Source organism: Liolophura sinensis, chromosome 10, assembly GCF_032854445.1.
Source record: "Liolophura sinensis isolate JHLJ2023 chromosome 10, CUHK_Ljap_v2, whole genome shotgun sequence".
NCBI lineage: Eukaryota > Metazoa > Mollusca > Polyplacophora > Chitonida > Chitonidae > Liolophura > Liolophura sinensis.
In genome coordinates this window covers 17,831,472-17,846,270 of record NC_088304.1, presented here as the reverse complement: position 1 = coordinate 17,846,270, position 14,799 = coordinate 17,831,472, and positions in this window count along the sequence as shown.

Genomic DNA, 14,799 nt, shown 5'->3' with positions numbered 1-14,799 from the left:
TTATTGTTGTTCTTTCCTGCAAGTTTTGTTGGAAAACTTCCTAAGCTTTTAGAGTGTCTTTCCAAAAAGGTTTTTTTATTCATTGTAATATTTATGTGACGTAACTACTCTCCATCTTGTTTAATATTTGATAGAGAAATAAATAAATGTATCATCTTAGAGAGGGCAAGGGATTTAATGGCAGTAATCTTTCCCAGGAACGATAAGTTCCAGATTTTCCATTTCTGTAATTGCATTTTAAACTGTTCTGTTCTTACTTAATAATTTATTTTCCACATGCTATTAAAGTCGACTAAAGTCGAAAATTAATACCTAATATATTTATTTGTTACCCACTCTACTTCCACTTTCATACATAATTTTAGATCAGCTCCAGACACAGAACCTATCCTGACTTTAGTTTTTGCTACATTGATATTTAGGCCCGAGTATTTATAAAAAAAGGGAACACATTTTAATGCTTCGGTAAGAGAGTCATCTGAACTGTTGAGAACTAGTTATGTTGTGTTACTTCCGATCATATAGCCTGGCATTTCAGCACGTAGCAGAAAAATGTAAGGTGAAATTGGGGTCACCCTGTCTAAACACGCGGATGTTATTAAAAGCAGACGATACATGTATCCGGTTTGTAATACACCAGTGAAGATATTTGAGTGAAATGTTTTAACCCATTTCCTAAAGTCTTTTCCAAAATTCAAGGATTCGAGAACTCTTCTTCTATGAAGCCCAGGAAATAGAATCGAAGTCTTTCTGAAAATCTATTAAAAGGAATACTCCTGGTATTTCGTTTTCTTTGGCTTCAAACATAATATCGCATATCAAACGTGTATTTTCCAGAGATACATCTGCCTGGTACAGTTCCCCCTCTGGTCCTCATGTATAGTCTTATCTAATATTAATTTAAGTCTATATGCAGTTCATGTAAGTTGTAACTTACATTAAGTAGATTAAGTTACTGGTCTCCGGTTTTTAGGAGTACCTCTCGGTTTATTTGGTTTTGGGTTAACATGTGATTATCCCTTGTTTCCGTGTAACAGATAATTCGCCTTTTGTGAAACTCTCATTAGCTCATCTTAAAAACCAAATATCCTAAATCTTTCCAGATCATCTGATTCTGGAAAGAAATTACATCCGGAAAAACCATCCGACCCTGAGGTTTTCTCGTTTTTTCATGGGGCTTGAAGCTAGTGCTTAGTTCTTTATGAGTGACCTCGCCTTCCAACAGTTTATGTTCAAGTTTGGTAAACCTGTTACAATCATGCTTTTGGATTTTATCTTCTAATTTTTTTATCATATTTTCTAATTCAGTTTCCCTTAATCTGTCTAATTTCTTCTTTGTTGATACATATTTAATTGTTTTCAACTGTTATCTTCATTAACAAGACTTCCAAAAAACAATGTATCGTCCAAGACTTATTTGCAATCCCGCTTTAGGGATAGTTTTCATGTTTTCTCTGTAGTATGGGCAGGGGACAGTACTCGTCTACTGTATTATTTACTAAGAAGTTTACCATTTTAATATAGTCGGCATCTTTTAGGAGAGAGCAGTTCAATTTCTAGTAGCTTTTCCCCCTTTCGCAGTTTACAAACCTACATTTTAACGTAATAGCCGAATGATCGCTCCTATATCACGGAATAATTTGTGTGCATCAGTACATATGTTATTGATATCTTTAGTTACTAAAAAAAATGTCTAGTCTAGCTAGGTTTTCTTCTTCCTCTCCAGGTATTCCTTCTTCGTCTTCATGACTGGATCTCCAAACATCAGTATATATCCATGTGTATTAATTAAATTCAATACACAATTGCAGGCTCTTGGATTATTTATATGCTTATAGTTTTTGAATGTCCTCATTTTCGTGAATTACCATGTTACAACCCCCACATATAATAACTGATGTATTTGCTAGCTGCCCAATTTTCCGACTAATATTGTTATAAAATGAAGACTTATCGTCATTGGGATTTTAAAGGAGCATAGTATGGTGGAAACATTATGAATGTCTACCACTAATTATCATATAGTTACCACTAGGGCTATATCCATACTTTATAATCAAAATTTGAATTAAGATTATTTATTTAATTGGTGTTTTACTCCGTACTGAAGAATATTTAACGTATACAACGGCGGCCACCATTATGGGTGGGAGGAAACCGGGCAGAGCTGGGGGGAAACTCACGACCATCCGCAGGTTGCTGACAGACCTTCTCACGTATGGCCGGAGAGGAAAGCCAGCATGAGTTGGACTTGAACTGGACTACTGAGAATTAAAAGGGCTTACCCAGGCATCATGTTCCCAGTCGTTTTTAGTCTCCATATCTAAGGTTGCCTACGCGTGAACTGTAAGCAAATAATAAAAAAAACACTTTTTCTTTTTGAAGTAATGAAATACATCCCTTTTTTCACGTCGATCAGCCCCTGACAGTTCCATAGATACTATATCAACAGTCTGAGCCTTGGTTGTTTAATATGACTAATTTAGATGTTGACACTGTCTTTTAGAAGGCCAAACAGATCTATTCTTACATAGCAAATTGGATTAGGTGGCCAATTAGAGTACATCTTTATTTTATAAACACATTCGACCAGACAAACCGACACACAGTGCTTGCATGTTAACAGGTTTGCCTGTCACCCACCACTGAATAGGCAGGTTAGGGCGGGACCAATTGTCTCGTCATTTTGGTGGGCATTGTCTGTGACCACAATTTCATTTTCGGACTTTTGTCGCAAGATTATATATATTTATATTTTCTTTGGTTTCTTGGAAAATCTGACATGACACAACATCAACTACTGAGAATTTGGAAAAAAAGAAAAAAATATAAGAGTGGAGAGAAAAAAAAATGATTAAATTATTAACACTCACCAATTTACTGGGCATGAAGGCCATGGTCAGAACTGGTCATGTCGATGCTGGGTTATTTGTAGGTTATTTATCTATAGGAATTAAGTGCGTTATTTATGTAAACAGTTTGTGTTGTGAACTTTAAGCCACCCTGCTGCTTGTCGGGACATCGACTGGGGTTCTCTCTCACTCTTGTGCGCAGGAGCATGAAGGGATATCCTGGTGGGTTTTTGGGGATGGAGTAGCCACACTAGTTAGATCAGCAATACACTTTGTTGATTTCATCCCAGTTTTAGCAGTTGCTGTTTTTTGCGTAAGGTACACCTTTATAACTATTTTCATTCCTTTTAGAGAACCTGCGCTGTTTAATTGCTTCAATTACTGACTTCCTTGACGTAAACTTAACGATCGGGTTTGCCATGGCTGTTGTACTGCACAGGGCCTAGATGATGTTACCGGAACATTTGCAGCTTGCTGTTTAGTATCTCAATTAATTTTTCATTAATGCTTCATTAGCAATGTATTCCGTAGTTTCTAATACTGTCCTTTTCGTGGTTGCTTAGTTGGTTAGCGCGCCAGGCGCAGCGTAATGACCCAGGAGTCTCTCACCAATGCTGGTGAGCTCATGCTGGCTTCCTCTCCGGCCGTACTTGGGAAGGTCTCTCAGCAACCTGCGGATGGGTCGTGGGTTTCCCAGGGCTCTGCCCGGTTTCCTCCCACCATCATCTGGCTGTCGTTATATAAGGGAAATATTCTTGTGTACGGCGTAAAACACCAATCAAATAAATAACACCAAAATATCTATTCATGAATGCTGCTCGAGATCGTTCTGTTTGACTGTAGCAGTATTACCTCCCTGTTTACTCTGTTGAGCTCATCCTGATTTTTTTTTTTGTTGCAGACTGAGTTCCCTTATATCTTGTCTCAAACTATCATTTTCGTTCTCTAAGTGAAAAATCCGTGATTTGTGTTGTTCTATAACCATCGATAGTGTTTTGTAACTATTTTCGATTCAGTTTTGGCTAACTGGTCATAAAGTTTTTCACCTGTGACCATGCTATCTAATGTCTCCAAGCTGCTCACTAATGCCTGTACCACCTTTCTGTCCGTCTGGATCTTCCACGAGAACTTGAGCCGGAGGTGCTGGCTGTTCCTCCACGCTACTTTGTGAAGAAAAATCTCTCTCTTTGTGGCGTTTTTTTAAAATTGAGGCATTCTGGTGTGTGTTCTAGTACAGTGTATGCTACAAGCCAAAACTGATCACTAACCAGTTACAGGAGTTTCTGTTCACGGGCCAGTCAGTCACTAACTTAAGGTCATCTCTGATGCCACAGAAAGTCCCGCACAGTAGTCCAGTGCTATTGCAAACCGGTTTTTGATTCACCTTCGACCAGAGCAAGTAAACAACTGATCAATACAAGCAGATCACAGTGATCATAACTGGGTTAGTGCTGTAAGGCCTACAGGACGTACAGAATGAAATGACAATGTACAAAATAACGAACGTATTTCAGTAGTATACACACTATAGGTTCTGGCGCACGCCCCCCCCCCCCCCTTGGGGCCCTCCCCATAACAAAATAAGGCCCCACCCCCCCTTTCCCTGCTTCCCTCCCCATAATCCCCCCCCCCTTAGGCGCCTCCCCAGCCAAGGCATACATGCTTATTTACAAGTCTCGCCTACACACACACACATTGATATGAGGCGACCTAGTTCGCATTTAATACATAAGGATTATAGTCTATATATAGGCTGGCTGTATTGCACAACAGGGTGATTCAGATGATTTTCTCCCCCACTATAGGGCTTAAACCACGGATTTTTATAAAAAAATAAATGTGACAGCCTTTTTCCAGCGTGTCTTGTTTTATAAGATCCAGTATTTTTAGGAGAATTATTTGGAAATATTTTTGTTTATGCGGAATAGACTTTCCAGTTTAGCCTATGTTTCGTGGGTCGTGGATATAGCTCAATCGGCTGACAGAGGTTGGAAAGGCGCTGTGTGTAAGGGGCGTATTCATGTACTACATGTATAAGGGGATGTTTGCTAGCTCAAATCCGGATTTGGTCTCCCGTATATGTAGTATATGAATGCGTTACCTGCAAATGGCGCCGGGCTCTACGCACTTCTAAGAAATCTCTGCAATTTTCGACAGTTTCGGGGGTAGATAGACCTTACCAAGGTTTGTTGTAGATGGCCCAAAGGTAGTGGGATGTGTCAGCCCCGATTAATTTCACAAAGTTTATTTCTACCTACTGTGACTTAGGTGCTCAAAAACGTATGGTGCCACTACTCTTTTAGTGAGTGACAGTCACAGATTCAGTGGTGATAATTTTGCCTGTTCTCAGTCTCAGAGAGATGTATACTGTATTCTGATTTGGTTCCGCTGCATGTGAAGTGTAAACAAGTGCCCTCTGGGCACCCTCCTCAGAACATCATTCGGAAAGAGCGTTTTTCAGCTCTTGCCGAGCTAGTTTTCGGCCGCGATCTATAAGCTGTTTTTCGTGCTTTCATCGATCTCTACGGCGTTGAATGCCTTACGTGCCTTACGAGACTTAGCGCGTATCTCCTGCTTCAGATCAGAGTAGTTCTTGAGCTCCTGAACGACTTGCTTGAACTCTACGTCCGAAATAACACCATCAGATAATGCCGTAGATACCTGCGCACGGATGCTGTTAAGTTTGGCCTCGGCCAACAGCCGTATATCGTTATGTTTCTTGGCCTTTGCGTGAAGGCGGCGGCTAACGAATTTTCTGGCGATATTTAAGACACCGCAAGCTAGGGCCGCAGCTTCCATGGCCAAGACAGCAGGGGCTGCAATTATTGTTGTGAGTAGTCCCACGCCTGCAACCCCTAGTCCCAAACCGGCCGTAAGCATGGCCGAATGAAGGGCCTCGGCGGCTAAGACACCGCGCCGGTACTTTTTGTACAAGACCCGGCGGAGATCTCGCTCAGATTCAAGCTGCCTCTGTATTTCGCTGATATACTGCAGGCGATGGGCGTGCGCCACGCCTCCGGGGGGTTTTCAACCATCGGCGCGGTCGGGGTCAAGGGATAGTCATCCGTCGGCTCTTTATCCGTGATCGCTGGGTACAGTCGTCCCATATTGTCTGTCCTACGAATCAACAACGTCGGTAAGCTGTAAATCGTCATCGGGAATACTAACACGAAGGCTTATAAGTTTTATACCGGACTCTAAATAGATGTAATCGAGTTTGGCATCGCTCCCTACAAAGACCCGAATATCCTCGAGAGAGCTCCGGAGGACTGGGTCGCCCTGGGCCGGTAATTTGATCATAAGTCTGAGCTCCTTTCCATTGTGCTCTGCAGGCCACTTTAGTGTCACACCGGTAATCAAGGAGGCACGGCGCTGAGAGGCCGCGCCAAGTATGATGTTGAAGATAAGTATAGATCCAGGGTTTATTTCTATCATGGACAAAGATATACTTGTTTGCCCTATAAGAAGTGTGGAATCTACACCTTTCCCCACAGATAGTGCTAAGCCACCTCTTACACCCTCAGCTAGATAACACTTGCTGACTGGTACCCACGAAACGAAAGAGGTTCCGGAGTTGAAAACTTTTTTCACCCTGGTTATATCGGCCTGGACCGTCATCATGGTCACCTTCACATCCTACAAACCATTCGGGGTCTCGAGCTCTGGGCAAGAACAAAGCGGTCTTCAAAGCGATTAATGAGAGTTTTTGTTCTTCAATCACCTCAGAAGGCGACCTGCGCTCTTGCTCTACAGAGGATGAGACATCTTGAAGGGAAGCAAACGTGGCAGGTTCTGCTTGCCCCCCCCCCCCCCCCGTAATCTTTTTGCGGCTGTACTTGCCACTTTGAACTGGAAGGCATAGATTTTACCTTCCTGGCCTTGAAGTTCGAACTCCGACACATCTGCCAAGTCGCTTAAAGACAGGCACGCGGACCTGGGACCGGCTGCGTCCACCATACTCATTGTATTTCTAGGGTAGCACTGAGGTACTCTACATTAGTATACTTGCCGTTTTTGTCTAAAAGTGCCACGGTTAAGTGCGTTATATAATCGGCGCGCAAGGCTTTGTACTGTGGGTTGGGAAATGGAAACCGTCTTCCCGCAGTTTATCCCTTCACCAGTCACGGCGATGGCCTAAAGTAGTGTTGAACCGCCACGGAAATCTGAGGTTATTCTCATGTTTTTTGAGGTGCTCAGTTCATCCAAATGCACGAAGACTTCTTTGTGTGTGACCAAGTTAGGTAGATTTTCACCCTCCATAGTCCCCCCTAATGGGCACAATCCCGATGGAGAATCCTAAGATGGGGCAAGCTCTTGGAGTATTATGAAGACATTTCTAGGGAGGGTAAGGACTAAGCGGCCCGTGGCTTCATTCAATCCCAGAGAAATCCCATGCGGACGGAATATGTCCTTGTCCAGCGTACAGACATTGTAGTAGCCCGTCGGCACTTCAACACGTTTGCCCTCAAGCAAGAAGCCCACTCCGGTGGGATATTCACCCAGGCTGGGTAGAATGTTATCTCGCGAAGGGCGGTTTTAAGGCGGCCCGTCGAGGTTGTTAAGGGCATGAGGCAGCGTGTGCTGTGCCCCATTTAGAATGTCAGTCAATGTGATGAACATTTTAGCCACGATGAACAGCGAGGCTTACAGGTTCAATAGAGAGGCCACTTACAAGGCTGGGGCATTTCATAGTATCCAAACCCACGCAAAGCAGTTCATGCGATTTGACATCTACATCAATGAAAAGAAGGCCTTCCCAGTCCAGTTCACAGATGTGTTGGCCAAGTACCGGCTGCTAAAGATAACCAGCAATGACATTGTTTGGGTCTGGAACACCAATCCTATGCAATTCTGGCAGAACCAAGTGAACTTCGCGGTCTGGTGCGCAACCACGGGCTGTGGCGTCTCTGCAAAAGACCATCTTCTCGCCCCCGACCAACGAATAAGGGCCCTGTACACGTTCCACGTTTATTACCAAGTTAGGCGGGTCTTGGAAGAGATCCAGGCCCCCCTGCCGCAAGACAGAGCGTGGGCGACATTCGAAAACCCCTACGACAAGAGGGCCTATGAGAGGATTTGTAGGGAGTTCCATGTAGATACTCACACAGACTGGAGGTGCAGTGGGGTGAATCACAGCCTCGGAGTGGCATATTACTATGTCACGAGAACGGGCTACAGCCCCATTGGCGATGGGACCTTTGATCCGAGCAGGATGTCGTTCTCTAGAAAGCTTACAGCGCTCCACGTCGACTACATCGAGCAAGACGCCGAGGAGGCTTGGGCGGCGTTCATTGTCGACACATCCCAAGGATTCACGCAGCCGGGCGTACAGCGCCTAAACGATTCCATCCGGAAATACGTGTGGGCTATTCTAGGCGCCCAAGCGCAAACAAGGGCGCGTATTCTAGGCACGGGCACAGCCTTCGACGCGCAAAAACAGTTTGCCGCGAACGTTGAAGACGCCATTTCCTCTCCGATCGACCTCCCGTCTGCTATCAAACGCTACCAGGACGTGCTACAGTATGCCGGGAGCGCTGTAGACTTTGTGTATGGCATAGGTCTATATATGGCCCCCAGCGACATGCTTCTGCAGAAAAAAGTGCCGCCCACTTTGCACAAGCGCGCACCTTCCCACGGGATTGTTGAGCCACAAGAAAGCGTCCCACCACCCACCGCGCGCGTTCAGCATGTTGCTGCCGCCGGAGGCAAACAAGAACCCCTATTTCCAAAGCAAAAGAATCACGATGCGGAGAAGACAGCCATCGTCGTCGCTGGGGTTGGTATCGGCTTACTGCTGCTGTGGACTATGCGTTAAATACTTGCGAACAGCCACGAGCATTAGGCCACCTACTGCAACGACTAGAGCCCAGACATTATCGGCCAGCCACCCAGCCGCTTTCCCGAGAAGGTTCAGTAGCCAGGACACGATACTGCCAATAATACCCGGAATCGCAGCGGCAGCCTTCCCAGCCAGCTTGCCAAGGGCGCGCGCCAGGGACTTGAGATGCTTTTTCACCCATTCTTTAAGACCACGCCCGTCGGATGGAGGTGGTGTTGGCTGGATGCCCCCGCCGGACCCACCAGTCAGCGCCAACTTTATCGCTAGCCCCAGTGTCGAGATCGCCATCCCAATTGCCGTGAGAATGGAGACCACGGTTATTCCCTGCTCCCGGAAGAGGGTGCGGACGCGCTCGGCCAGACTGGTATCCTTGTGTAGGATGCGATCGACCGTCTGCTTGATGCGGCGTATTTGCGTGCTCAGGGCTTCGGCCGTTAAAGAGGCTGCTTCGAGCAGGGCCACCCTCTCGTCCTCGAGATTTCTCATCCGGTCTGCGATCCGACTCCGGGAGAATTCATCAGTGGCCTCCTCCAACTTCTGTTTTTGTTTTGCGATGTCCTTATCGAGACTTGACAGCTTGGCGAGGTTATTCGCGTGTTCGCCTTCCGAGGTCTGCAGTGCCTTGTCAAGCCCCAGAAGTTCTCGCATGGGAAGAGGAGGGTCGTTTGTCGTTTCAAGAGCCCGCCCGACCTTACTATCCGTCAAGCTTGTTTCCATTGTGTGGACAGCATCAGCGGCCTTTTTCGCTGGTTGGCTTAAATCCTCCAGCTCCATGATATCTGCCTCGCCGGCCGCGGCACCGAGTTCTGAACTCGCTGTCTCCAGGGCTGCAACTGCTGCCGGATGCAACGATGTCTGTTCTTTTCTTTTCCAGTCTATAAAGCCCAGCCCCCCTTCCCCGCTAACACCATTAACTCCTCCTTTATTGGCGACTGTTGAGAGGGCTAGCGGTTCACCTGTTCGTTTGTTGATGATGTCCAGTTTGGGGTGGGCCACGAGTCGCAGACGCCCATGGACAACCTTAAACTTCGTGTAATCGCAAAAGAGGGGGGTAAGGCTGCGATCCGCCTTCGCCAAGGCATCGTAATAATCATTCACGGCGGCCTGCGTCAGCTCTTGTTAAAGGTTTCTGGCGGCCACACCCCGGCTTTGTTGCTCGGGAACATCATCACATGCAAGGAAAGGGGTCTCTTCGTCGTCGATGTTGTTGTCCTCTTGGGCGTCGTCGAACGCCGGATTATCAAAGTCAAAGTCTGCCATAATCCTCGTATTGAACATTGCAAGGTATACCTTCAATACACACAATGTATGCATACGGACGCAGGCTAAACCCTTTCAGAACACTCCGTAAGCCTCGGGGGGTACAAGGTGTACGGCAGTCCTTGGTCGTCACCAACAACCCGAGTACGATCGACCAGAATCAACAACTCTTGGTCCGCTTCCCCAACCTCGGCGCAAATGACGTCATTGTGCCCAGTACCGTGCGCTTGGCCTTCTCGATCACGATCAATTCATCCGACCCGAACGCCACAGTGGTCGGGAATCTCGGACGCGCAGTAGTCAAGAAAACCACGATCAGAATCAGCGGGAATGAGGTAATGTCCATCGACGACTCTGATGTGTTTCATTGCTACGGCGACTTATGCGGCCTACATAGGCATCGGCAGCGAAAACATGCTTAAACTTCGAGTCGAAGCGGAGGACGCAAGTGACGACGATGCTGGAGAAAAGGCCATCGCTCGCGCCTTTGGCAGCCGGTTCCACATCCCGCTAGACTTTGAGCTTCTAGATAGCCACATGCCATTCTACCAGAGTGCCTTGGCCGACCGACTGGAGTACGAACTGACGTTCAACGATTACGGTCGGGTCATCCAGGCAACAGACGATACCGAAGCGACTTACACCATCGACAGCCTGGAGTTCGATATGGTCACCGAAGAGGAGCTCGCTAGACAGATCCGCACCCAGTTTGCCGGGGCCGTCTCCATTCTGTATGATCGCGTCCTCCGCCACCAAAAGTTTGTGAAGGACAAGTCTGATACTCTCTGGAACATAAACCTGAACACGCCCGCGAGAGCAATGAAGGGTATCCTCATGCTGTTCGAGACTAAAGAAACCCAGTGGAATAGGAGGTCGGAATCCTTCTACAACCCCAAGATCACCAAAGTAGAAGTCACAATAGAAGGGGTCCCCAATCAGCTGTACAGCCAGGGCATGCGGGCGTACCAGCAGTGGGGCGAGGTCCAGAGGTTCTTCGCCAGCTCACCCCTACGGAAGCGGGACCCTGAGGTTGCCAGGGTCGTTAAAGACTTAGGCCTGGCAGACGTCTCTCGGGAAGAGTTCTTGACGCACAAGCACGCCTTCTGGCTTGACCTTCGGCCAAGCGACGATGACCAGCAGCATGGCAGTGGGAGGCGCGTTCTGAACGCCAGCGAGGGGATTACGATACAGGTGACAAAAGAGAGAGAAGAGCCCGGCGTGTTGAACGTATATCTCTATGTCATCATGGACGCAAAGCTGCACATCCAGAATGGTACATTCGTTAGCGCGCTTTATTGATGACGCCCACTGCGCGATTATCTGTGGGCAGACGAACTGCGGCAAAACAGTCTTCGTGCTGGACCTGCTTCAGGGGCCTTTCCGCGGTTTCTTTCATCACATTGTGATCCTGTGCCCCACTCTTAAGCATAACGAGACGTACCGGCGGCGATGGATACTGTCTGACCCTGAGGTCTATTGTTTTTGATCCCGGCGAGCAGCTCAACGACTGCCTGAGAGCTTTCTACAGATTGTTCGAGGGAGAGCCCACCCTATACATCATCGATAATTGTAGCGCGTTAGAGGCGATGAAGAAGAAACAAAAAATGCTGTCATTCATGGCTTTCTCGGGCCACCATGCAAAGCAAAGCGTCTGGGTCCTCACTCAGAAATACAACGCCGTCCTCAAAGACTTTCACGAGCAGACAAGGTGGGTGGCTTTATTCCACTGCAAAGATCGGCACTCGTTCAACGAATGCCTGGAGGAGAACCACATCATCAAGGCCGAGAGGGAAAAGGCAGAGGTTCGACAGAAGCTCAAGAACAATCCGCATTCTAAGCTCCTGCTAATGACTGATACGCCCGCCACATCTAAGATTATATATTAGACGTAGTTGCCCCTGCATATTAATAATGCATACCGACGAGCTTATAGACGATATTCTGGGCGCAGATGAGGAGGAGGAGAAGCCCAGCCAACAGCATAGCAAACATGCACAGCAGCTCAGGGATAGGCTGGCGGCACTTGCGGTGGGTGGGCAGGTCAAGCGATATCTGGGAAAAGACGTAACAGCCGCTGAGATCGACGCCATGAGCGACGAAGACGTTGAAAGGCTGCACTCCCGGTACGAGGCTAAGCTCGGTGCGCGGATGGTTAACGGTCTCGGAGGTATGTTCTTGAGATCATATGTAAGGGCGACCAGCTGGCTCCTACCAATCCCACCCGAGTAACGACCAATGCTCATGGCACAGCTCGCCACCTACCCATTTGTTGAACAGGCGCTTAGCAATGCTAGCTACTGGCTATACTACTGCTATGGTAAGTACTTGGCACCGTTAACCATGGCGCTAACCACTACTGAGCACTGCTCATTTAAACACCACTGCTCTCCTAGAAATGATGATCCAGAGGAACATGAGTACAACGAATCCGGAAGTCCCGAAGGAAGCGGAGGGGGTGACAGCGGATTCTACGAATGACGGCCCTGCGAAGAATCCCAAAAGAGTCGCAGCGGGTCGAGCGGGTGCTGCAGCGAGAAAGGTCAAAGCTGAAAAGCTCAAGGACGAGCTTCGCGAGGCAAAAGCTGCTTTGCTTGGCGCAGCGGATTCCACCAAGAAACAGCCGAAGGACCCGGATTCTACGAAGGAGGGAGGAGCCACAGATTTTGCGAAGGAACCGGATTCTACGAATGCACACCAAATCACCCGCTGGAGGGCGCCCGAGCGTTATTAGGCGTTGGCGGCCTTGCAGTGCTTGTGTTGCTACGCGCGTGGCGCAGCCGCTATACAGCACGAGGTGCAGATATTACGCCGTATGCACGAGGTGCAGATATTACGCCGCATGCAGATATCATGCCGCAAGAAAAGAATCTCCATTTGAATACACGTCGTGACCCTTTCTATATAGATCAGCATGTCTACTCCACCCGGTGACGGAAAAGTGCTAGTCAACACGGCCTACCACGCCGCTGTGGTCTCTCTCCTGGCTACTGGGTACGCTCGTCTCGGCCAGATGTTCCTGAAAGGAGCCCTCCCGAAGCTGGACTTAACACCCCGTGACGTCGGCATGGTCATTGCAGATGTAGGCCTGGCCATGTTTTCGAAGGACCTGCTAATTAAACAAGGGCTCCTTCCTCCCAATATAATCAAGTAGTAATGGCCTCCATCGCAATGATGATGGGCGGCTTCCTCGTAAACGCTTTGGCCTTCAGCGGGAGCAACTATATGTTTTCGATGCTGAGGAGTTCCGGTGTCGACGAAGAGCGGAGGCGCCATGACAGCGCTGTAGAACAGCTCCAAGCCGCCCAGGAAAAATGGGCCCGAAAGAGCACTGAGCGCTTGGACTGGATCAACGATGAACTCCGCCGCCAGGGCCACGCTGTCCAAACGTTCCGGGATGTCGACGCTGCAATCTGGGAGTATTCTAGGGTCACGGGAAAAACTCTTACACGCGATGCACGCGAGGCGCTGCTGGGCTCATAACCACAGCTCTCCGATTTCTATGTGCCTAGTGAAGATCAAAAACACCGCGAGATGACCTTCGTCATCCTGGGGATGTGTGTGGTTGGGGGTGTGAGTTACGGAATCGCAAAACTCACCAAGTAATCCGAACTGACTGTGCCGCCATCGAGCTCCTCGCCGGGCACGATATGAGGTGGTTCTGCGCCGCGATGATCTTTTTCGTCGCAAATCTGTTAGAGGTCTGCTAGAATGCCTTGATGACATGGCTAGTAAAGTGTCTGTTCGCCTGGCAAATATCTACTACAGCCCTCGTGGGTACTGGAAGGGCCGCGCGGCCATCCAGAAACTTTCCACTGCGGCTAAAGTCTACGAAGATGTGGTCCGGGCCTGGCTGAAAAAGCAGGCTATCTGGCAGATATACCTGCCTCGTCCCCGAAAAATACCGAGGCCTATGTTCGATGTTTAAACGCCGAATGACATCCACCAAGCCGATCGTCTATTTCTACCACATGATCGGCGAGGCCAGAAGCTGTATAAGTACGCGCTGACAGTTGTTGATGTCGCTTCTCGCTACAAGGAGGCGGAACCTCTGGCTACTAAAGATTCCAAAGAAGTCGCTGATGCTCTCTCTCGCATTTACAAGCGGGGACCCCTGAGATGGCCGAAGCCTCTCCAAGTTGACCCTGGGCGCGAGTTTATGGGTGCAGTGAGCCAACTGCTGGCCAAACACGATGTCACAGTCCGCCGAGGCCGCGTGGATATCCACCGAGACCAAGGCATAGTTGAGCGTTTCAACCGTACTCTGGCTGAGCCCTTGGCCTTCTTAATGTTGGCTCCGCCTGCATCCAGAATGGAGTACATCTTGGGGCGCAGACCAATGTATTCGGCGATCGGCCTCCCCGCGCACTCGTCCTTCATTTTCCCCAAGACCTTCATATTTGCTACGCTGTGCAGGGGGTGGTCTTGTGGGTAATCTGAGGTGTCGTACAGGTTTGCATTCTCAGCCATATCCCTATAAACATCCTCAGTCTGAATTTCGAGTAGCAGACTATCCGTGTAGGTGTAGAGGAGCTGGCAGCGCTCTCCGTACTGGGCCTTCATGTGGTTGTAGTAGAAGTCGTACATCAGGTGCTTGGAGAGATCTAGAATGCTCATGCCCATGTAGATAGCTCGGTTTAGGACTAGACGGGTCTTGTGCATCTGAATCGCTCCGAGGTCATCATCAAATATGTTTGCCCGTGCGAAGCTCGGGCTGGCTATCAAGCGTCGGAGCTTGTCGTCTTCTCCAGAGCGTACCAGCTTGACGTCCACACGCTTCCGAAGGTTCTCCATGGTTTTTCCGAAGACCGAGTTGTTCATTAGCTTGTACAGGTCCTTCTCGAATTTACT